Source organism: Rhinopithecus bieti, unplaced genomic scaffold (assembly GCF_001698545.2).
Source record: "Rhinopithecus bieti isolate Rb0 unplaced genomic scaffold, ASM169854v2 scaffold_63305, whole genome shotgun sequence".
Lineage (NCBI taxonomy): Eukaryota > Metazoa > Chordata > Mammalia > Primates > Cercopithecidae > Rhinopithecus > Rhinopithecus bieti.
Window position 1 is genome coordinate 170,995 of NW_016823906.1, and position 24,182 is coordinate 195,176.

General features: G+C 51.4%; 2 protein-coding genes and 1 pseudogene across 2 annotated transcripts in view; 1 reads left to right on the forward strand and 2 right to left on the reverse strand.

The window, feature by feature from the left end:
- The window catches only part of ALDH3A1 (aldehyde dehydrogenase 3 family member A1), an 11,126-nt gene extending 9,285 nt beyond the window's left edge, over nt 1–1,841 (reverse strand). The window contains exon 1 of the mRNA XM_017861974.1: nt 1,666–1,841. The gene's annotated coding sequence lies outside the window, so the exon portion shown is untranslated. The remainder of the gene's footprint in view (nt 1–1,665) is intronic.
- Nucleotides 1,496–9,771, forward strand: LOC108521939 (uncharacterized; annotated as a pseudogene).
- A 14,160-nt stretch (nt 9,772–23,931) lies between these two features.
- Nucleotides 23,932–24,182, reverse strand: part of ULK2 (unc-51 like autophagy activating kinase 2) — a 55,579-nt gene continuing 55,328 nt past the window's right edge. Inside the window, exon 16 of the mRNA XM_017861977.1 lies at nt 23,932–24,172. The gene's annotated coding sequence lies outside the window, so the exon portion shown is untranslated. The remainder of the gene's footprint in view (nt 24,173–24,182) is intronic.

A 24,182-nucleotide genomic window follows, 5' to 3' on the forward strand; every position in this document is an offset into this window, starting at 1 on the left:
GGGAGGGGAGGGGAGGGGAGGGAAAGGAAGGGAAGGGAAGGGAAGGGAAGGGGAGGGAAGGGAAGGGGTGGGGTTAGGGAACAACAGATGTACTAGGCGTGTGTGTGTGCACGCGCGTGTGTGTGTGTTCTAACATGCAAGAAAGGACTAGAACGGTAACCCCCAACGTGATGGGACAACTGCTAGGGGTGGAATTATTGATGATCTGTTTTCCTCTTACGCAATGTTTGACTTTTTGCAATGAGCTTGTAGTTTTTAAATTTTGGTGCATTTTAAGATAGGCAATACATGCTCATGAAACAAAATGTAAAATATAGCAAATGGACACAGAAAAATGTCCACCACCCTCATCCCTGCTCCATCAGCTGTCAGGTGCTGCCCCACAGAGGGGCCACCGCTACCAGTTCCTGACTCCCCTTCCAGAGATACTCAGCCCACTTGCAGACCTGGCATAGCTTTTAACATCAGCAGAAATAGGGTATTTCCATTTTTTAAAAAAAACCCTATATATCATAAGTAATATATAATTATATTGTATATAGATACATGGTCCTGCCTACATTCCAGCGAGTGGCTTCTGATCCTTTCTCTGCCTCCCCTCCTCATAGGCTGACCGCTAGCCCCAGGCTTTCTGCACAGGGAGGAGGGACCTGCTGGCTTCGAGGGTGCTCTAAGCCTGGCCCTTCCATGGCCCCTCCCTATGATCTGATAGGAGGCTGGGGAAGCCCCTTCTCTGGGACCTTCTCAGTTCCATGGGCCAGGCCCCTCCTGCTGACCACAACCCCAGCCCTGCAGGAAGGTCCTGCTTCTCTCCCGAGCCTTGTACGGTAAAAGCAGGGCAGCAGCCTTAGGGACCAGCCACCAAGGCAGGCCGCCCAGGTGGGAAAAGCCTGGTGAGCGTGGGACGGGACTGGTCTTGCACCCCAGCATCGCCACTCGGAACGGTGGTCTCTGGGCAGGACGGCCTTCCCAGGCCTTCCCCGAGAGACAGGTTAACAAAGATGCCACTTCAGAGAGATGAGTGGAGACCATCACGTTGCAGCTGCACCCGAAAGGGAGCTGCTGCTGCATGCACTGGGGGCCTCCCCAGAACCCGTCGCCTCACACCCCACGTTCCTGCACCCCGCTCCTCTCGCCTGTGCTGGTGTTGACTTTGCCCCCCAGTGGCACCCCCTCCCTTCCTCACTGCCTTCTGTCCTCAGAAAAGCTCTATAGTGACGCCTATGAAGAAGGAACAATTATGAGTGCGTTTTACAGATGAGGAAAGGGAGACTGAGAAACGGTCAGTGCTCTGTCTGGTCTCATAGGTAGTAAATGGCATGTCAGGGCTTGAACCCACATCCATCTCTGTTGGCAGCTCATGCCTTTACCACTTGGCCCTGCTGCCTTCCCTCCAGTGATGGAGTCTGACGGCCCATCAAGGCCTCTCACCCCACGGCCACCTTAGTGTCTCTGCTCCGCGGATTCCTGGGACCTCCGCCTCCAGGTTTGGGGGATGGCAAAGCTGCCAGAGGTCCAGGAGGATGATCCAGAGATGATGGTCCCGGAGGCAGGGACCAGCCCCCTGGGAGATGATGTAGGACTCTTAACACTTAGGGCCCCCGCTCTGAGGGCGGGCTCCACCTAGACAAGAGAAAAAATAAGGTAAGCAGGGAAGAGGGTTACCTTTGACACAGCCTCTCCTGGTAACCCGGGCTCCTGGAACAGCAACAGCCAAGAGGGGACGTATTTAAGGACCCTCCTTCCTGCCCACTGAGCCCTTGGAGTTCCTGCCCAGGAAGTTTGCGTGACAAGAAAAAAAAAATATTCAAATGTGGGGTGTGGCATCCTCTGGACCTCTGCTCCCTACAGCCCTGGTTTTGGGGATTAGGCCCCGGGCTGTCTGCTTTTGTTTGCTTCTGAAATGCCAGAATGTTTCTGAAGGCTTGGGCGGGGCACACATCCAATCTTCAAAACAGTCTGTGTTTGCCCTGGGCATGGGGGCTGCTGATTGATTCAGCCTGGCGTGGAGCTCTTCCAGCTTTCCAGACTTGCCACCTTGGCCAGATGCGATTCTCTGAGTTCTCTGGTTACATAAGATCGGCAGGGGTCAGCCACGAGCCACAGTGAGAGCATGGTCCCCTCCCAGCCAGCGCTGCCCCGGGCCCTTCACATCCCCCAGTGTGCACAGGGCCCCATTGAGGCAGAGACCCTAGCCCTGGGGAACCACAGGCTGGGGGCTTTTGATGGGCGTCTCCAATCCATAAATCTGCCTTCTCATTGAATAGCTGAGAAGAGGGCCAAGGAGGGTGAGAACTCTGTGTGGTCACCGAAAACCAGAGACGCTTGGGAAGGAAGGAGTCTGGAGAAGCCCTTCCCATGCCCTCTGATCAATGTTTGCTGGGCTCCTGCTCTGCACCACGCTGTGAGGAAGAGGCAGGTGTGGAACAGACTCTCACCAGGCACTTCCCGCCACCCTCACCTGTCCACAGGCTGCTTACCAGCATGGGGTCCCTGCTTCCCATTTCATTCGAGGCAAACACAAGGTCCCCGTCATGGCCTACGAGTCCTGAGGATGTGCTCTGGCCCTCCTGCTTCCCTCCACCTGGAGCCCCTTTCCCCTCCATCCACCCACGCAGCTCTCCTCCAATGTGCTGTGGAAAATAGCGCAATGCTGTCCTCTTCCTCCGTTATTTTTTCTCTGGAGCATTTATATCTTGTTTGCTACCTGTCCCTTAACTCCTGGCTGCTAGAATTTGGTTCATTCACTGCTGTGATCTCCATACAGCATCTATAGTAGATGCTCAATAAATATTTATTGACTGACAGAATAAACAGGAAATTTCAAAATCATGTGAACACTGCAATGACCAGGTAGTCAGAGGATGCTAGAGGGGCTGGGGTGAGAGTCCGTGGGAGGGGTCATCATCTGAGCTGAGTGAGAAGCATTTGAGCAAGGAAGAGCAAGGGGGCTGGAAGAGCAGAAGAAAGGCACAGAGGCATGGAACACTATGTCATGAGAAGGTGCGACGTGTCCACTGTTGCCAGCAGGAGGTGTGGAAGTGAATGACACTCCTGGGGTGGAGGCTCACAGAGGCCTGTAGTCCAGGCCGGCTGTGGGGATGCGGGGCACTGAGGAGCTTATCAGACAGACAAATGTCTGTTATTTTGGTTTAGAGAACCCCTGGACACGGCACAGTGTGAGACAGGTCTAGCCCTAAAGCCGCAGCTTCCAGCAATGCAGGCAGGAAATGACGAGACCCCCAATAAGAATGAGAAACATTCCAGAAACAGCAGAAGGAAGCATCTGCAGGACCTCACACCTGGTGGGGGGGCCTGGACTGGGTGGTAGGTGCAAAGTGGGGTGCCTCCTGAGAGGGGGAAGAACAGGCAGGGCCCAGGCCAGTGCCAGCCTCTCCCCTTTTCTGGTGGCAGCAGCTGATTCTTTGCAGGCAACCCCTTCCTACTTGGTGAGATGGCCAGTCAGGTGCCTGCTCCAGGCCAGCCATGGGTTGGGGTGGGCTCCCCACAAGGCCTCCCCAACTCCCCTGGGAATTTGGATCCTGAGTAGAGGGCAGAATGCAAGGCCGAAGGCCATTCGGAGCTGGCTCATCATGGCAGCGGCCCTCCCCTAGGAGAACCATGGAATCAACTAGCAAAAGCCAGCAATGCAGCAGTGAGTACACCAAGTGACCAGAACAGTGCCTGGCGGGCCGAGGGCATCCTGGAAAGTTTAGGTGGCATGCGTGTCGTCGAAAGTGGCAGTAGTAGCGGTGGAAGCGTCAGAGCAAGGAGCCTAGAAGCAGTTCAGATCTACAAAGAACAAAATCCTTGTTTGCGTGTTTGGGTTTTGGTTATAGTTTCAGTAGTGGCAAAAGTGTGGGTTGTGATAGAAACTTACAGATACTTGCTTTTCGGATTTTTTTTTTTTTTTTTTTTTTGAGACAGGGTGTTGCTCTGTTGCCCAGGCTAGAGTGCAGAGGTGCCATCATGGCTCACTGAGGCTTTGAATTCCGGTGCTCAAGCGATCCATGCCTGGCTAATTTTAAAATTTTTTGTAGAGATAGGTCTCTTTATGTTGCCCAGGCTGGTCTCAAACTCCTGGGCTCAGTTGATCTTTCCGCCTCAGCCTCCCAAAGTGCTAGGATTGCAAGCATGATTTAATCTTTGCAAGTCCTAATACTCCATCCTCGATGCCTCATCCTTGCCTGGGCTGTCACTCTCTCTCTCTCTCTCCCAGGCCACTGTTTTTGCCCTCTGCCTACTCTCCTTGAGTCCAGGCTCAGCTGCCCTCTCCAAGTGGCTGCCAGAGAGACGTGCGGACGATGAGGACCTGAGCATGTCTCTCCCCTGATTCACATCCTTGGGTGGCGCCCCCTTGCTGTCGGGAAGCTTCCTCCCACTGCCTGTGAGCCCCTGAGGGACCTGGCTCCTGGTTGCCTCACCGGCCTCACTTTGCACCACTTCCCACCATTCTCACTGCACTGCAGTCCACTGGCATTCCTTGACTGAACCAGGCAATTTCCTACCACAGGGCCTTTGCACATGCTGTTCTTGCTCCTTGGGACACTTTATCTTCCACTCTGCACCAGACTCTTACCCATGTTCAGATCTCAGCTTCCCTGACCTCTCCCACCCCCCAAATAAAACCTTCCTTGCTTCCAGGAACCTGTCACAACTTGCAAGCATATCTTTGCTTGTGTGACTATGTGTTGATTGTTTTTCTTCTCTCCTTGTCCCCCCCATGGACTGGAATGTCCACAAAGGCAGAGATCTCAGTTTTTGTTCAGTACCATATCCTGGCACAAGGGAGACCTCGTAAGATATGGAAGCAGTCCACTATGCCAAACCATCCCTCGGACAGAAAAGCAATCATTTAGCAAGACAATTTTCAGCAAATTCACCCAAAGCTAACAAAAAAAGGGTTGAATGAATGAATGAATGAATGAAAAGTGAGTTTGCTTAAATTTCAAGGAACGTTTAGATTAGAAATAGTTTTTGGGAGGGGAAACCACTTCCTTTATATGAGTAGAAGGAGCCTGGGCATCATAGAGAGACCCATCTCTACAAAAAATAAAAAATTAGCTGGGCGGCTGGGCGCTGTGGCTCACGCCTGCAATCCTGGCACTTTGGGAGGCTAAGGTGGGTGGATCACTTGAGCTCAGGAGTTTGAGGCCAGCCTGGCCAACATGGCAAAACCCCATCTCTACTAAAATACAAAAATTAGCTGGCCATGGTAGCGCATGCCTGTAATCCCAGCTACTCAGGAGGCTGAGGCAGGAGAATCAGTTGAACCTGGGAGGCGGAGGTTGCTGTGAGCCGAGATCCCGCCACTGCACTCCAACCTGGATGAGGGCAGAGCGAGACTCCATCTCAAAAAAAAAAAAAGAAAAAAAAAATATTAGCTGGGCATGGTGGCATGCACCCAGTTACTTGTGAGGCTGAGGTGGGAGAATTGCTTGAGCCCAGGAGGTTAAGGCTTCAGTGAGCTGTAATCGTGCCAGTGCACTCCAGCCTTGGGGACAGAGTGGAAGACCCTGTCTCAAAAAAAAAAAAAAGGAATAGAAAGGAGAAAATTAGGCAGCGGGTCTCAGGGATCTCCCCATTGGTTAAAAGTGTTATGCCTCAGGAAGACAAATACCACGTGTTCTCCCTCACGTGTGTGAGCCAAACAAGTGGATCTCATGAAGATAGAGAATAGATTGGTAGTTACCAGGGCTGGGAAGGGTGGGGAGGTGGGGGAATGAAGAGAGCTTGCTTAATGGGTACAAATATATACTTAGATAGAAGGAATATGACTTAGTGTTCAGCCAGGCATGGTGGCTCACACCTGTAATCCCAGCACTTTGGGAGGACGAGGCGGGCAGATCACCTGAGTTCAGGAGTTCGAGACCAGCTTGGGTGACCAAGCAAGACCCTATCTCTACAAAAAATGTAAAACTCCTCTGGGCACGGTGGCGCACACCTGTAGTCCCAGCTACTCGGGAAAGTTGAGGTGGGAGGATCTCTTGAGCCCAGGAGTTGAAGGCCACAGAGAGCTGTAATCCAGTCACTGTGCCCAGCCAAGGGCAGTCAGTCAACTACTGTTACAGAGCCCCTCTTTGGAAAGGCACGAAGTCAGCAGAACTGGCTGTGTCCGGGACACTTTCCCCCACTGTGTCCGCACCTCCTGGGGACTTGTAAGAAAGGACTTCTGGGGCTTCTTCATCTCTTTATCTGCCGCTAGTCATAGTGCCTTGGGTCAGAGAAGCTGCAGGTTTGCAGCCTCGGGAGGTGAGTGCGAGCAATGGGGAGCCTCCCCTAAGATGCGGCAGAGGCCCCCAGTCCTCACCCCATCTCCCTTGGACTTTCCTGCTCCCAGGAAGCTGTGGCTCCCAGGCCCAGGCCCTGGCTCCCAGGAAGCCTCTGCCGAGGGCATCTTAGTGGGGCAGAAGGCATGAGTGCTGGCTGGGGGGGAAGTGGGCACTAGGGCCATCCTGGCTAAGTCAGCCTGCCAGGCAAGATGGCAGCAAAGTGCAAGTCATGGTGAGTTAGGCACAGGCAGCCTCACAGCAGGAATGCCCGGACCTCCCAGCCCAGGCGGAACCTGCCTGAGTCACCGCCTGGCTGCAGCCCCAGCTGCAGAGCCTCTGCAGACCAGCCCATGCCCCGGCTGTCCTGAAAGGGACACAGGAGGGGCACTCCAGGAGGACATGCCAGGGCACGCTTGGGTTGGTACTGCCAGTCTCTTGGGGCCTGGGAAGCCCCATCCTGCATCTCAACAGACATTGAATGCACCCTCATCACACAGGAAATATAATGTTTACTCGAAAAATGCAAACAAAATTTAAGTTTCATGTCTTCACAATAATCACACAAATGTAATTTTACAAACATAATACACATTGTTTAGCTCATTTTCTTTTGTGTGTACTTGGTTTGCCCCTTTCTCAATGTGAGTGTCTCATCAGTAATCCACAATATTTTCCCTAAGTTTTTCTCAGTGCTTATTTAACACACACAAAAATGTACAGACACATTGGGAGCTGTCAGCATTTTAAAAGCAGAGCCTCATCATGCACCCTCTTCTGCATCTTCTGACCCCACTCCCTCCAGGGCGACCGGGAGCTGGAGTCCGTTCCTCCTGGTGGCCGTGGGAAAGCAGTGGCAAGCATGTTGAATGTGCAAGTAACCACAGTGTTGCCTGTGGATGGAAGACCACTTTGCCTTCCACTTTGGATCAATGCTCCATGGGCCACTTTGCATGTCCTGGCGTGTGTATTTCTGTGTGTTAGATCCCGGGGATGCTGGCTTTGTCAGTCTTCACAGGTGTTGCTGGTGACTGTCCACCAAGGTGGCCCTAAGGGGCTGTTGTAGTTCCAGCTGGCCTGGCGGTGTGCAGGACTCTGCAGTTTCCCTGCCGTCTGGTGGCATTCCTCACCATGCAATGGCCATTGGCATTTGCCCATTTCTTGGAAGGCGTTTGTGTTTTCCTTGTCAGTATCTAGGAGCTCTTTGCTTTGTCCACAGACTTTATTTATGGTATCTTTTGTTATATAAAAGTTTTTTATAAAGCTAAATGGAACTCTCTTGTTTAGTTTAGATTAGGAGGGTTTCCTTGCCCCAGGATTAATTCCTAATTTTCTGTTAACTTTTTTTTTTTTTTTTTTTTTGAGACGGAGTCTTGCTCTGTCGCCCGGGCTGGAGTGCAGTGGCCGGATTTCAGCTCACTGCAAGCTCCGCCTCCCGGGTTTATGCCATTCTCCTGCCTCAGCCTCCAGAGTAGCTGGGACTACAGGCGCCCGCCACCTCGCCCGGCTAGTTTTTTGTATTTTTTTTAGTAGAGACGGGGTTTCACGGTGTTAGCCAGGATGGTCTCGATCTCCTGACCTCGTGATCCGCCCGTCTCAGCCTCCCAAAGTGCTGGGATTACAGGCTTGAGCCACCGCGCCCGGCTTCTGTTAAGATTTTTGTTGTTTTATTATTTACTTTGAATCCATCAAGAGTTGATTTTACAAATGCAAATAAAAATGCACATTGATTTTCTTTTTTTATATATATATTTTTTGAGAGGGAGTCTTGCTCTGCAACCTCTGCCTCCCAGGTTCAAGCAATTCCCTGCCTCAGCCTCCTGAGTATCTGGGATTACAGGCACCCATCACCATGCACAGCCAATTTTTGTATTTTTAGTAGAGATGGGGTTTCACAATCTTGGCCAAGCTAGTCTTGAACTCCTGACCTCGTGATCTACATGCCTCGACCTCCCAAAGTGCTGGGATTACAGGTGTGAGCCACCATACCCAGCCCGCACATTGTATTTTCTTGCAGATGCACAGCCTGTGTGCCGATACCATTTAATAACAACTCCACCCCTTCCTGACCCTTTGTTGTGTGCCAGGTCTGAGCACTTATGAACTCCTTTAGTTCTCACAAGTACCCAAGAGGCAGGAACTATCATTATTTCCATCTGATAGATGATGAACTGAAGCACACAGGGGTTAAATGATTTGCATAAGGTCACACAGCTAGTGAGTGATCGAACCAGGTTTCACCCGAGAATCTGACCCAGCGTCCCCTTGAGGAGACTCATATCCTGGGGAGTCCATCCCCCCAGGTTTGCAAACATATTGCCAGAGTGTGGAATACAGTTTTCTCCAAATTCTGTTCTCATTTCTAGTCTTGAATGTGTCTGCTGCCCCCATCCCCCTTACCAGGGAAACTGCAAGTCACGATGTGCTCAGGTCTGTTTCATCAGCGCTTGCAGAGACCTCGTTGTCGTCCAGCCCATTGCGCATGCGTAGATGCGTGGGGTCGCTCATCCATTCTAATAAAGTATGAATGGGATGCGTGTTGGTTTCCTAGCTCATTGATTTCTGTTTTAATCAATTCCTAGTTTCTTTTGGTGCTTAAACTATATAGGTCCCTTTATTTTTGTTTTCCTATTATAACACAGAAGGAACGAAAGTCTTTCCTTTTCTTCTGAATTTGCTGCTGGAGCTCAAGCGAGAGTTCGCCTTCGAAGATGCCCTCTGCATGCGTGAGGTCACCTGAAGTTCGCTGCCCCCTGATCCTCCTGAACATGAGGGAGAACAGGTTGGGTCCCGCAGCCAAGTGGCAGACACTGGTTTTGGTGGCCACAGGGGGCAGCCCGTGCGACAGGCACATGCTGAGGCCTGCCAGTGGAGGAGGTAGTACCTTTGAAGATGCCATTGACCACCTGGCCACAGCCAGCAGGGGGTGTCACCTGAGACAAGCCATCCTGGATGGCCTCCAGCAACTCAGGGATAACATGGGCTTCAGGAGGGATAACATGGGCTTCAGGAGGGACCCTCTGGTCTAGCTGCCCCACCCAACCACCCTTATTAGCTCCAAGTCCCTCTCCAAGCCTTTGCCAAACTTCCCACACCCACTGCTCTCCTCCTTTTCCCACCCTGATTCCCCATCTTCCTCATCTCCACCATCCAACCACGAGGTGTCTGCCCTGGTAACAAGGCTGTAGGCTCCCTCTTGATGCGAGAGGTAGGCTCCCAGAAAGACCCTGGAAAGTCCCTGCCACCCACAACACCAATGGGGCTGCCCCTACCCCAGGAGTCTGGCAGGGGAACCCATTTATGCTATTCCTCTGCCTGGCCCTCCTGCTGGAGCACCATATCATGCGCAATGGGCTGGGTGACGACGACCTGGCCATGTGCTTTGACCGCCTCGGGCGACCTGGGGCATGTCTTGTGCTGAGCCGGGGCTCTCTTTGCAGATTACCTGCAGTCAGAGGTGGGGGACTTGGAGGAGGGGACTGAGGCCACAGTTGCATCTTGATCAGGCTTTCTCCAGCCCACCATCAGCCCCACTAGATCTCCATTCTTTGCGATGAGGGCCAACACATGAGAACCCACCTCCCTGCCTGCCAATCCTAGACCTGCTGGAGCATAGAGCCCTTTCTCTCCAGGTCTAAGTATGCAGGGCCCTGCTCCGGCACTGCCCCCCAGGGGCCACAGCCTCTTTACTCTGTTTCTGTTGTTTTAACAACTATACTTTACACACATGGAAAAAAAAAATCTCCACCTATTAAATCAAATGTATTGGTTATTCTTTGATATCATTCCTTTTTATTGATTGGCTTGAGAGCTGTGTATTGAAATCTCCCACTGTAACTGTATTTGGATCAAGCTCTCCTTACAATTCTAGTAACTTTGGCTTTGTGTATTTAACCAACATTTTGCTTAGTCCATACGGGTCTGACTTTTTTCCTTTATAAGTTTTGCTTTTCATCATCACGTGTTCTAAGCTGAAGCTCCGCCTGTCTGTGGCTCACACTGCTGGCGCACCACATTTGTGTCTTGTCTGTCCACACACGGACCGTCCCCAGCCCTTCTCGACCTTACTGCTCCGCATGTATCCCGTCAATCGTGCATAGCTAGGGCTTGTTTTCAAACAATATCCTGACAGCCTCTCTTTGTGTAATGGCTGAAATACTTGGGGTTATCCTCTCCATTTCCCCCTGTGTGGAGCAGTTTACTTCCCCTGGTTATTTCCTCTCGCCTCCAGTGCTGTTCCTTCCACTTTCCCTGGCTTGTCTGCGAGTTCTTCCTACCTTCCCACTGTGCTGATGGGTCCTCCCGTCTCTGCTCCCGTCATCACATGCGCATGTCTGTACCCAGTTTCCCACTCTGGGCTGCCCTCCTTTGCCAGGACATGAGCTTCAGACTCACCTCTGCTCCACTGCCACCCCAGGCCCTGGCTGTGGCATTTGGGATGGACACCCCTTCCCCTCCCCACCTCTGGGCCCCAAGGTTTTTGCCCCCCACTTAAAACTAAAAGTACAGAGCCCTCCTGTACTTTCAGTTTTACAATATTATTTGGCCCAAGTGTGAATACAAAATGACTTCTTTCCCAATTACTGCCTCCCACCGTCCCTTGTCCAACCTTTATTTTCCATCCCTGAGACACCCCAACAGATCCCATCCCTTCCTGGCTGGTGTCCCACATCAAAACGCCAGGTCCAGAAGAATTTAAGCAGACCTTAGTGAATGCGCTTCTGCCCAGCCAGGGTTGGGCCTATGGCCCTGAGGAAGGGGTCAAGGCCTCACTACCCCTCCCACCCTGGGTCTAGCTTTCCCTCTGGAATATCGGCTGGTAGGAGAAAAATGGGCAAGAGCGAAGGACTTCAGACTTAACTGGCGCTCCTGGGAGGTGCGGCTCTCAGCAGCCTCTGCAGTGCTTACCCGCCACTGGGTTCCTGGAGAGGGAGAGAGATTCCTGCTGCCCCCCACACCCTCCGCCAACTACCTTCCATGGGGCCCCTCACCTCGCCAGCAGGTCCCTGGCCATGGCATTGGCAAGGCAGCCCACCCAGCAAGCCTCTGGAGGTGTAGCTGGCCCAGAGGGAGTGAACGTGTCATCCCCATGCAAGACGCGTGTGCAGGCGGCGCGCTCAGCCCCTCTCTGCCCAGCCATCTCTGTCTCATTCTTTTTTCTTGCTCAACCAGCTCCAATGACACAGAGGGTGGCTCAGCTAGTCTTTTGTATGAGAAGACATCCCAATGGGCAATGAAACGCCACCCCTTTCCTTGCAGGTACCTCCATCTCCATCAGGGAGTCCCTTGGAGCCCCATGGTTGGCACAGAGTGGTGGGGAGCCCATCTGTGTGTGAGGGAGGTTCCAGGGAAGGAAGGAAAAAGGTCCCATTTCTCTCCCCTTAGGTTCATGATTCGTTCAACTCTCACCAGCTCTCCAATGTCTAGTTTTCTGTTTACATGGCAGAGATGCTGGAAGATATGGAAGGGCTGGCTCTGCTCCCTCATCCTTGGGAGAGGTCTCCATGGGGCAAAGGGCCCAGAGCACACGAAGGAAGTACAGAGCCCAAGAAGATGGCATTTCAGGCCTTGGGACCCCTGGTGATGGGTGGAGAGTGGGTGAGTCCCCAGTGCCTCCCAAACTGGAGCATGCTCCATTCCAGCTGTGTCTATCCACCCATAATCACTGAGACAACCACAGAGCCCCCAGAGTCATTCAAAACCATCCACACAATTCACATACAATGGAATATTACTCACCCTTAAAAAGGAAGGAAGGTCAGGCACTGTGGCTCATGCCTGTCATCCCAGCGACCCAAGAGACTGAGGTGGAGGATCACTTAAGACCGGGAGCACAAGACCAGCCTGGGCAACATAGTGAGACCCCCATCTCTACAAAAAAGAAAATTAGCCAGGCATAGTGGCACACGCTACCAGGGTTGCTTGAGCCCAAGAATTTGAGGCTGCAGTGAGCTATGATCGAACCACTGCACTCCAGTGGTGGGCAACAGAGCAAGACCTTGTCTCTGAAAAAAAAAAAGGAAGGAGGCTGGGCATGGTGGCTTACACCTGTAATCCCAGCACCTTGGAAGGCCAAGGCGGGCAGATCACTTGAGGTCAGAAGTTTGAGACCAGCTTGGCCAACATGGTGAAACCCTGTCTCTACTAAAAATACAAAATTAGCCGGGCATGGTGGCGGGTGCCTGTAATCCCAGCTACTCAGGAGGCTGAGGCAGGAGAATCACTTGATCCCGGGAGGCAGAGGTTGCAGTGAGCCGAGATTGTGCCACTACACTCCAGCCTGGACGACAGAGCAAGACTCCATCAAAAAAAAAAAAAAAAAGGGAGGAAATCCTGACGTGTGCTACAACGTGGATGAACCTTGAGTGAAATAAGCTGGTCACCAAAGGACAAATCCTGTCTGATTCCACTTACGCGAGGTACTGAGTGGTAAAATGTATAGAGACACAAAGTAGAACGGTTAGAATGATGGTTGTCAGGGGCCGACTGGAGGGGAATGGGGAGTGAGTGTTGAATGGGGACAGTTTCAGTGTGGGGAAGATAAAAGAGTCTGGGCCAAGTGCAGTGGTTCACACCTATAATCCCAGCACTTTGGGAGGCTGAGGCGGGCGGATCACCTGAGGTCAGGAGTTGGAGACCAGCCTTGACTAACAAGCACAAATGCGTTGCCTGACCAGGTCTGTTCATGGAGGCCTGAGAGGGTGCGATGGGTAGGGTGGAGCTGGGTCACCCTGAATGCAGGGCAGAGGTGCTTGGGCTCTGTTCTGGGGGCAGTAGGGAGCACAGAGTAAACTTCAGGTTTACGTGTATTAGTTGGCTTCTCCTGCAAATGACAAGCACCAAGAGAAGACACTGCTTCTGCCCGCTGGGAGGAGCCCGGGCTTCTGCTGCGATGCAGGTGTAGAAGCGAGAGCTAGGGGCCTGAGACCTGCTGCAGGAGGGTGTGGTCTGTCTCTCTTCCTCTCCCTCTGCCCTCCCTGCCCTCTGCCTGTCTCTGCACATCTGCCTCATTCCTCCTGCCTGCTGGAGGAGAAGCGGGAAGGAGACAGGGAGTGTCCATGAACTCCCATGCCTGGGCTCAGTGAGGCCCCACACTCACACACACAGCCCTAGCCCTGAGGCCTGCTTGCCACCAAAAGCAAGCATCTCAACACGTAGCCTAATGCCTTCTGTGTGAATCCATGGGGCCTCACGCCCCACTCACCTGTCATTCCGAGATTTCCGCGCTCCCGTTCCTTGGCTGCCCTGCCCCTCACCCCACCCCTCCGTCCTGCCACCCCTTTGTCCACCCATCCATCCAAACCCTGCCTCTGGGCCCTCCGGAAAGCACAGTCCTCCTCCTCCCTTCCTGAACCCCAAATCTGTTTGTCCAAAGGACCAGGGCGGCTTCCCTGCGGCCCTCCTTTCCACGGGTGCTGCCTTCCTCCAGGCCCCTCATGCCTCAGGACCTGGGGTGGAGAGGGCTCCTCCTACCCCCGTGGTGCATCCAGGCCACAGAGCGGAACTTTTCTCCACAAATCCCAGCTCTTCAGAAGCTCACACCATGACCCGAGGCCCCTCCTCTCTCCCTCTCCCTCAGGGAGGCCCGCGGGGCCCTCCTCCCAGAGATGCTCAGCCCCAGGGCCCTCGGCTTCTGATCTCATCTTCACGGATCTTTCCTTCCATGCGTCTTCAACTCGCGCTGCCAAGGTCTCACTGTGAGCGACGAGCTTTATGCTGTGACAGCCCTGGCCAAGAGAAAAGTGCTTTCTCAAAACTGATGATGCCTTTCTGGGACCAGCAGGATCAGAGCTGGAACTAAGGAACAAACACTGGCAAACAAGTACCTTACTCTTCTCTGTAGACCTATTTTTTTTTTCATATTTCTTTTGTAGTAAAAATACATAAAATAAATTCACCATTTTAACTGTTTTCAAGTGTAGCGCTCAGTGGCATTAAGCACATTCACACTGTGTGCAGTCTTCAGCTCTATCCATTTCCAGGACTTTTGCATCTTCCCCAAACTGAAACTCTGTGTCCATTAAAAAAAAAAAAACTCCCCATAGCCACTGGAAACCACCATTCCTCAGTCTCTATGAATCTGAGGACTCAGTGCCTCATGGAAGTGGAATCATAGAAAATTTGTCCTCTATGTCTGGATGCTTTCACTCAGCGTGATATCCTCAAGGTGCATCCTGTGTTGCAGCACGTCAGGATTCCCTTCCCTTTTCAGGCTGAATAACATTCCACCGTCTGTCTATGCCTCATTTTGCTCCTCCACTCACCAGCCTGTGGACACTTGGGTCACTCCCACCTTTTGGCTATTGCAAATCACGCTGAAATGAACATGCGGGTACGAGTATTTCCTCGAGACCCTCTGTAGCTTCTCTTGGGTTTATAATCAGAAGCAGAATTGCTGGATCATGTGGTAATCCCAGGTTTAATTTTCTGAGGAACTGCCAGACTGTTCTCCACAGCAGCTGCACCATTTTAACATCCCCAACTGCCATGCACAAGGGTTTCAATTTCTCCACATCCTCACAACACTTATTTTCATGGAGGTAACTTAGTCACCACAGTGAACCAGCAGGTCTCAGAATTTTGCTGTCAGAAAAACAACTCTCTTTTCTCCCCTCTGACCTCTGGAGCTAGTTCTTCCTGGACCTTGGGACGAGAACTGGGGCAAGTCCATGATGTTTCCAGTCCCTACCCGATCATGAATAACACGATTTCAGTCAGTTTAAAAAAATGCCTATTGGGGCCGGGCGTGGTTGTTCACATCTGTAATCCCAGCATTTTGGGACGCCAAGGCGGGCAGATCACCTGAGGTCAGGAGTTGGAAACCAGCCTGGCCAACAGGGCAAAACCCTGTTTCTACTAAAAATACAAGAAAATTAGTTGGGCGTGGTGGCGGGCGCCTGTATTCCCAGATACTGGGGAGGCTGAGGCAGGAGAATCGCTTGAACATGGGAGGCGGAGGCTGCAATGAGCCGAGATCATGCCACTGCACTCCAGCCTGGGCAACAGAGCGAGACTCCGTCTCGAAAAAAAAAAAAAGCCCATTGGGGTAATCCTTGGAGCCTCTTCCAGGCACCTCCCCCAGTGGACCCTGCAGCTGCAGGTGCTTTCAGGGGGCAGGAGGCCCTATAGGCTTCTCAGCCTCCCCACCTTGCTCCTCCTTCTCCTGCCCCTCCTCCTCCTCCTCGGCCTCAGTGAGCTCTGGCTCCACCAAGATCAGAGGGAAGGCAGGCAAAGGGGCCGCAGAGCAGCTTTCTCATCTGCGCCAGTCTCAGGTGGTTCCCTCTGAGGTTCAAGGCTTGTTCGCTCACACAGCAGCTTTTGACAGCCTCCCACACCCTCTGTCCCCAAGGACCACTGCCTTGGGCTCCCTTTGACAGAGGAGACACCGTCTCTGCAGATGGCTCATGTTCCTCCGCTGCCCCTTAGCCTCTGACAGACACCCCTTGCTTTCCTGCCAAGGCCCCCTTACCCCAAGCCCTGGAGCAGCCACGTGGGACAGGACCCCCAGCTCTCCCTGCCTGGGTCTCTGCCCTCATCGCCCCCTCGGCATTGCCACACACTCTTTGGCCTACAAAGTGTTTGAGAGCAGCTGGCCAGAAGTGAACTCTTGGCCGTTTGATTTTTCAGGCAGCAGACACCCACCTAGCATGTCTCCCAGGCTTCAGAAGATACATAGAAAAGCTCTTCCAAAGGTGCCACCAAGGAGGGGTGTCAGCAGCCTCAGCCCTCCATCAGAGACGGACACTCAAAGCAGTCTCACCTAGCATCCCTCAAAAGGAGGGCCGGGGAAGGAGAGCCAGCAAAAGGGCAACAGTGAGTTGGGTTCTGGCTACTTCCATGGGGACGCCTGAGCAATGGTCTGGCTGGTCTCCCCTGGCCATGGTGCACCTGGAGGACTCAGCACTGCTCTCTGCTGCTGGCAGGTTGGGCTTAGCAAAACCAGCCTGGTGGGCCCACGGGTAGCCTGCAACTCCATCACCATGGGGGGCTTATCATGGGCTCACAGTGCAAGCACCAGGGTGGCCAAGAACGGAGGCCGGTTGACCTCCACTAGACAAGTTGTCCACCTCCTGAATCTGGATTTGGCCATGGGGCTTTTGCTTTGGCCAATGGGACACTGGAAAATATGAGGCATGCAGACACATGTAGGGTGCTGGTGCTTGCGCCCTGGGACTTGCTCTCCTCCTACCACGGGACACCACCATGTAAACAAGGCTGAGCTGGCCTGCCAGATGATGGCAGACAGGAGGCCAAGTCATCCTTGATGTCCCAGCTAAACATCATGCAAGTCTACAAACCCAACTGAAGCTGTCTTAGACCACTGACCACCAGCCATGTTGACTCAGAACAGAACTGCCTAACTGGCCCATAAGCATGATAAGAAATAATACATACTTATTATTTTAAGCCATTAAGTTTTGGAGTGGTTTGTTATACAGCAAAAATTAACTCATACACTTTCTAGCAACTGAGAATACTGATAGATACCACATCCTATTAATCTCCAAAGCATTTTAAGTCCTACTCATCTATTGAAAACATCCATCATTCTCATGTGAGTAAGTTTCATCTGGTCTCCCTGAATCCATTTGTGCCCCTCTAATCTTTTCTGCAACCTGCCAATCTGATTAGGCCACATCCCATGCTTAAAAATGGCTGCAAGACAGGTGCAGTGGCTTACCTCTGTAATCCCAGCACTTTGGGAGGCCAAGGTGAGTGGATCACTTGAGGCCAAGAGTTCCTGACCAGCTGGCCAACATGGTAAAACCCCCTCTTTACTAGAAATACAAAAATTAGCCAAACATACTGATGTGCACCTGTTGTCCCAGCTACTCGGGAGGCTGACGCAGGAGAATTGCTTGAACCCAGGAGACAGAGGTTGGAGTGAACCAAGATCCCACCACTGCTCTCCAGCCTGGGCAACAGAGCCAGATTCTGTCTTAAAAAAAAAAAAAAAAAAAAAAAAAAAAAAAAAGGCTGCAAGCTCATCAACATAACTCTCCCTCTCCCTCTTCCCACCCAGACTCTCTGACCTGCAGTCACACAGTGACAGTGCTGACAGCCTGTGTTCTGTCATGGGCTGAAATCCCCGACTTGCTCACATATACATAGATACGCTTAAAGCTGCACCTAAGCAGATCCATCTGCTTCATTTACATCTAGAGATGGGCTGTAAGAACATGAGCGCTGGAGGAAGCCTGCCTGAGTTAGAATCCTGGCTCAGGCACTCACCATCTTTGAGAAATTAAGCAAGTTACTTAACATCTCTAAGCTTCAGTTTCCTCATGGGCTGGCTGTGGGTTCATATAAAATGCTTAGAACTGTGACTGGCAGGCAGGGCGCAGTGGCTCACGCCTGTAATCCCAGCACTTTGGGAGGCTGAGGCAGGTGGTTCACGAGGTCAGGAGTTCAAGACCAGCCTGGCCAACATGGTGAAATCCTGTCCCTACTAAAACTACAAAAATTAGCCAGGTGCAGTGGCAGGCGCCTGTAATCCCAGCTACTTGGGAGACTTAGGCAGGATAATCACTTGAACCTGGGTGGCAGAGAGCCAGAGGTTGCAGTGAACCGGATCATGCCACTGCACTTCAGACTGGGCAACAGAGTGAGACTCTGTCTCAAAAACAAAACAAAACAAAACAAAACTGTGACTGGCACAGGGAAGACATGCAGGATATGTCAGCCATTATTATCATTTTCCACAAATATCAAACATATGTTGAGAACCTACTATCTCCCAGGTACTGTCCTAGGAGCTAGAGACACAGTAAGACAGTAAGGTTCCTGGCTTTAGAAAGCTGACATTTTAGTGAGGTGATAATAATAATAAACAAGTAAAAATACATACAAGATAATTTCCGAAAGTGATTACTGCACTGCAGAAAGCAAACCTGCTGGCCTTTGCCCATGCTGGTCTCTCCCTCAGAACACTCCCCTATCTGCCGGCTACATGCTCCCTTCTTTCCTGACTTCCTTGGCTGGTCAGGTTCCCCTACCACAAGTCTGCATAACAACATCACCCACCTCTCTTTTGTGGCATTAGTCACAATTGTCATGTTGTCTTTACCAACGTCCTGTCTACAGTGTGTGCCCCATGAGGACAGGCCATGTCCTTTCTCCCCTGTGTCATAATATAGCGCCAACTCACAGCAGGTTCTTAATAAACAACTTCAAGGGAATGAATGAAGCAGGAAAAAAGACCCAATATCAAGCCAAACATCACAATTTCTCAAAATTTGTCCATTAGCCTCCGGCATAGGAAACATCCAGGGAAGGGAACTCCTTCCTACCCTAGACCTTGCCTACCCCACACCACAGCCCTGCAAGCTTCTCCCAGCAGCAGGCTTTTTTTTTTTTTTTCTTCTTCTGACATGGAGTTTTGCTCCCATTGCCCAGGCTGGAGTGCAATGGTGTGATCTCGGCTCATTGCAACCTCCGCCTTCTGGATTCAAGCAGTTCTCCTACCTCAGCCTCCAGAGTAGCTGGGATTACAGGCGCCAGGCACCACACCCAGCTAATTTTTATATTTTTAGTAGAGACAGGGTTTCACCATGTTGGCCAGGCTAGTCTCGAACTCCTGACCTCAGGTGATCTGCCTTCCTTGGCCTCCCAAAGTGCTGGGATTACAGGCGTGAGCCACCAAGCCCGGCCGGGATTTTTTTCTTCTATGCGCTAGTAGGCCTGAGGTCTTACCTTTCTCACCTACAAAAGCCCATCTAGAGCAGTCCTCCACATGGGGCACCCCCGCCCTGCCAAGCAGAGGCAGGCCCCAGGAGGGATATGTGGCGAGGGCAGCCCTTCCCTCCTGCGGGTGGCCCTGAGTTCTGCTGGTCTGAGTCTCCTTCGGGGCAAGCTCACTCCCCAGCCTCCTCTCAAGGCAAGGGCAGATCTGACCAGACCCAAGAGGGGATCGAGGAATCTTTGGGGCAAGACAGCAGAACTTCTTTGGGGAAAGGGGACTTGAAAACACACCTCACTGCTTCCCTTAAGGGAGATGGGCTTCCGGGGAGCTGGGAGTCCCCATCATCTAGTGACAAGGGGGAACCAAGGGGGCAGCTCTCACATTTTCTGAGTTTGTGCCTTTTCTGAGGTTTTCCTCAGACTTTCAAAGGGGTCCCTGATGGCGACCCCTTGGGAAGAAGTTATCTCACTGTCCCTTCTCCCCTCCCCATGCAAGATACTGTCCTTTCTCAGGGAGCAGCCCTAGAAGCCTCACTGCCTAGGGGCGGGCGCCCTCTGCCGGTTGAGGGCGGGCCCGGGTCTGGCTCAGTGCACAGGGTGCTGCTGTCAGTGGGGCTGGTCAGGGAGACACATGGGGCTGGACAGGTGTGTGGGGTCTGACCTAAGCTCCTTCTCCAAGGGCAGAGAAGGCACTGAGGTGGGGACATGACTCCCAGGGGTGGGGCCTGCCGCTGATAGTGCGTGGCTGTGAGGGTCCAGAGGCACATGACCTCAGAAGAGTTTGTTCCAATGCAGACAGGCAAGGCCTAGAGTATACACTTCGTATGTAAAAAACAGAGGACAGAGCTAAAATATTTATAGAAGATCGGCCCCATGTTTTTTTTGTCAGCCCCACAGCAAGGAACCAGAACTTGGTTTTGCAAAAATCAATATGCTCACATAGCCCTACTGAGACAGGGCAACAGCCCAAGGCCCGGCTCCCTGACACTGTAGGCAGCTCTTTCTAGGAACAGGGGCATCAAATCCCAGCACGGCAGGAACAGCCTCACTTTGCTTACTGCCATCATTTATTGAGCACTTGCTAAATGCCAGGCACTGTGCAAAGAGCATTTTCACCACACAAGCAGGATTAGAAGGTAGTAGTCCTCCTATCTTTTCTAATGGATGGAAAAATTGAGGCTCAGGATGGGAAGGTAACTTGTCCAAATAACACACAGGAAGATTAAAAGTAGAACACCCCATTTCTCAAAGAAGCAGAAAAATATGTTCCAAAACTACCAACGGAGAAAAATTTGCATGCTGTAAACAGTTCATTAAATTCTGTTTAAGGCTGGATGCAGTGGCTCACGCCGGTAATCCCAGCACTTCAGGAGGCGGAGACGGGCAGCTCACCGGAGGTCAGTAGTTCAAGACCAGCCTGGCCAACATGGCGAAACCCCGTCTCTAATAAAAATGCAAAAATTAGCTGGGCGTGGTGGCACAAGGCCTGTAATCCCAGCTAATGGGGAGGCTGAGGCAGAAGAATTGCTTGAACTCAGGAGGCGGAAGTTGCAGTGAGTCAAGATCATGCCACTGTACTCCAGCGACAGAGACTGTAGAGAGAAAGAAAGAGGAGGGGAGGGGAGGGGAGGAGAAAGAAAAAAAAAAACAATGGAAAATTCCAGAAATAAACAATTCCTAAGTTTTAAGTTACACACCATTCTGAGCAGTGTGATGTAGTCTCCTACCATCCCACTTGGGACACAAATCATTCCTTTTGTCTAGCGTGTCCATGCCGCATATGTGATCCACCCTATACTATGTGATTGTATAGGGAAAAACAGCATACATATATGGTTTGGCACTTTCCAAGGTTTCAGATGTCCACTGGGGGGTCTTGGAGCATAACCTCATGAATACGGTGGGACTCCTGCAGTTGTGACAGAGACCAGTCTTCAAAACCTAAAATATTTGCATTTTTCTGTACAAGAAAAGCTTGCCAACCCCTGCTCTACACACCTGGTATCTTGGACCATCCTGCCCCAGACTTCCTCTGTAACAACGCTTATAATGTTTCTATGACCATAGAAGTAAAAGGAAACTGTGACCCTTACCAATAAGCAACTTATTTTTACAAATTACTTACGTAATAAGCATCCTGTTTCCAAAACAGACCTCAGTTTTCATGTCCGTTTTGAATTAACATTTGTCACACTGCTGGCTCCTTTGTTACTGAGTTAACGGTATATTCTTGAGATCAACTTTTCTAAGAAATGTTATTTTAGCACATGTCCCATGGAAAGGAGGGTTTATGGCTCCACAATACAGATGTGACAAAGAGGAAGCAGCATGTGACTGCCAAAGAGGAGAAACAACAGAGTGGGTCCTGAGGCCTCCCATGTCCTTTCAGCCTTGCTCTGCTCCACCCGCTGCTGGCCACGCCAGCCTCACCCAGGGGCTGCCATGGCAGCTCATTTGACTCTCACAGGAAACCTGAGAGGCAGGTTGTGTTTCTATCTCTGCTTTACTGACAAGGACAGGGAAGCCCAGGGAGTGAGGCGTCTCACCCAGGTCAGTGTCGGCACACACAGGAGGCAACCGGATCGTGTGGCAGGACCCCACAGGACACCAGGGCCTCTCAAACCCACTACCCTTTCAGGCCCCTCTGCTGCTCACCATTGGTGACATGAGGCTATCAGGAGCAAAGGGAATTTCTGGATTTTCTCCTAACATTTTCTCCCACTTTAACCTCCCTTCATCTGTTGAATTTACTGCAAATCTTTCCTAGTCTTTTAGTTTTCCTATACTTAAAAAACCTTGTTTCTAAAAATTACATAATTAGGCTGGGCACAGTGGCTCACGCCTATAATCCTAGCACTTTGGGAGGCCGAGGTGAGTTGATCACCTGAGGTCAGGAGTTCGAGACCAGCCTGGCCAACACGGTGAAACCCTGTCTCTACTAAAAATACAAAAATTAGCTGGACATGGTGACAGGCACCTGTAATCCCAGCTACTCAGGAGGCTGAGGCAGGAGAATCATTTGAACCCGGGAGGCGGAGGTTGCAGTGAGCCGAGATCACACCACTGCACTCCAGCCTAGGTGACAAAGTGAGACTGTCTGAAAAATACACACACACACACAAATTAGCCAGGTAGGCCGGGCGCGGTGGCTCACGCTTGTAATCCCAGCACTTTGGGAGGCTGAGGCGGGCGGATCACGAGGTCAGGAGGTCGAGACCATCCTGGCTAACACAGTGAATCCCCGTCTCTACTAAAATTACAAAAAAAAAAAAATTAGCCGGGAGAGGTGGCGGGCGCCTGTAGTCCCAGCTACTCGGGAGGCTGAGGCAGGAGAACGGCGTTAACCTGGGAGGCGGAGCTTGCAGTAAGCCGAGATGGCGCCACTGCACTCCAGCCTGGGCGACAGAGCGAGACTCCGTCTCAAAAAAAAAAAAAAAAAATTAGCCAGGTGTGGTGGCACACACTTGTAATCCCAGTTACTTGGGAGGCTTAGATGGGAGAATAGCTTGAACCCAGGAAGCAGAGGTTGCAGTGAGCCAAGATCGCGCCATTGCACTCCAGCCTGGTAACAGAGCGAGACTCTGTCTTAAAAAATATATATATATATTAATTATGTAAGCTCATGGTTTAAAATATTAGCATTATGGAATATAAAATTAAATGTCTCTTATAATCCCAGCATTTTGGGAGGCCAAGGCAGTGGATCACCTAATGCCAGAAGTTTGAGACTAGCCTGGCCAACATGCTGAAACCCTGTCCCTACTAAAAATACAAAAAAATTAGCCAGGCGTAGTGGCGGGTGCCTGTTATCCCAACAACGTGGGAGGCTGAGGCAGGAGAATCACTTGAACCTGGGAGGCAGAGGTCACAGTGGACTGAGATCGCACCACTGCACTCTAGCCCGGGTGACTGAACAAGAATCCGCTTCAAACAAACAAACAAAAGTCTCTAAAATAATTCCCATTTTCCAGGTCCATCAGACACTACAGATAGGGAAGGAAAACTTAATTCCATTGGACACCCACAGATATATCTTTATCATCTTATAAACACTTAAAATATATTCAAACCTTTTGTGCATATTTTCATCATATTGTAGAAAAGTTCTCCCCAAGAGACAGGTGTATGGGGGTGCTGTTTTCTTTCTCAGAATGTAAAAGGGATTTATGAAAAAACTGTTCATGCTCAAAATATTCTGGGTTTCTACTAAATCCATTTTCCAATCACAAGGCATTCCATATCAAAGCCTGCACTCTTTCTGCTCCTTATGAGAATTCCTACCTAAATCAGCCATCTTTGGTTTAGCTCCAAAATGTATCAACTCACCTTCATCTTCACTGAAATCTTCCAGAGGGAGCGGAGCAATAGCCTCTAGCCAGGGCCCCTCAGAAGCCCTGGCTGTAGGTTTCCCATCACTGCTTTTGAAGGGAATCTATGTGCTAGACAGGAAGTCACTTTATTGTCCGTGAGACTTGGGAGAGGCCTTCCAGAGATCCAGCCAGACTCAGGCCACTATCTTCTTCCCCAGCCTCTCCCTGTAGTAGCGGGTGGGGGTGCCAACGTAAACAAGGGCCCTCATGTGGGCTGAGACGGGAACAATAGGACAGAAGGTAGGAGAAGGCAGCAACTGGGTGGACTTGGTGGCTGGAGACGGGGTTCTACACGCTGTCCTCCTCTTGCGTAAGCCAAAGGGGACTGGCACTGAACGCTAGGCTGGGCAGGCCGAGGTGAGAATGGGAGTGCACGCAGCCTCGGCGGGGCAGCCTCTAAAGAGCGTTCCTGGAGAAAGGAGAAATGGGCTATGTCTACTGCCATCAGTGAAGGAACTGGTCCCAGGAGGCTGGCAGGGCCTGTGGCGGGGAAAGTTCCTCTGGGCACACCTAGAATTGAGGGTCCTCCCACTTCCCACTGAAACAATTCCCTGCTGCTCAATCTCACTGCCATATGCAAAAACAAGCAAGCAAACAGGAAAACTTAAAAGTGGGTTGATCGAATGCTTGAGTTTATTAACATGTCTCCGAAGTCTTTTTTACTGGGAGTTTCAGGGTAGTCTCTGAAATCCATTGCTGTTGAGCTCCAACTCCAGGCCCCGTGGGGTTGCACCAAGCTGCTCAACCTCACCTGTTTCTTGAAATTTTGCTGCCTTCCACTAGGCAGAAGATGGGTCCAGCAGGAGACATTGGAGCACCAAATGGAAAAGCTCTTCCTTCTTTCCCCTCTTCCTGCACATCA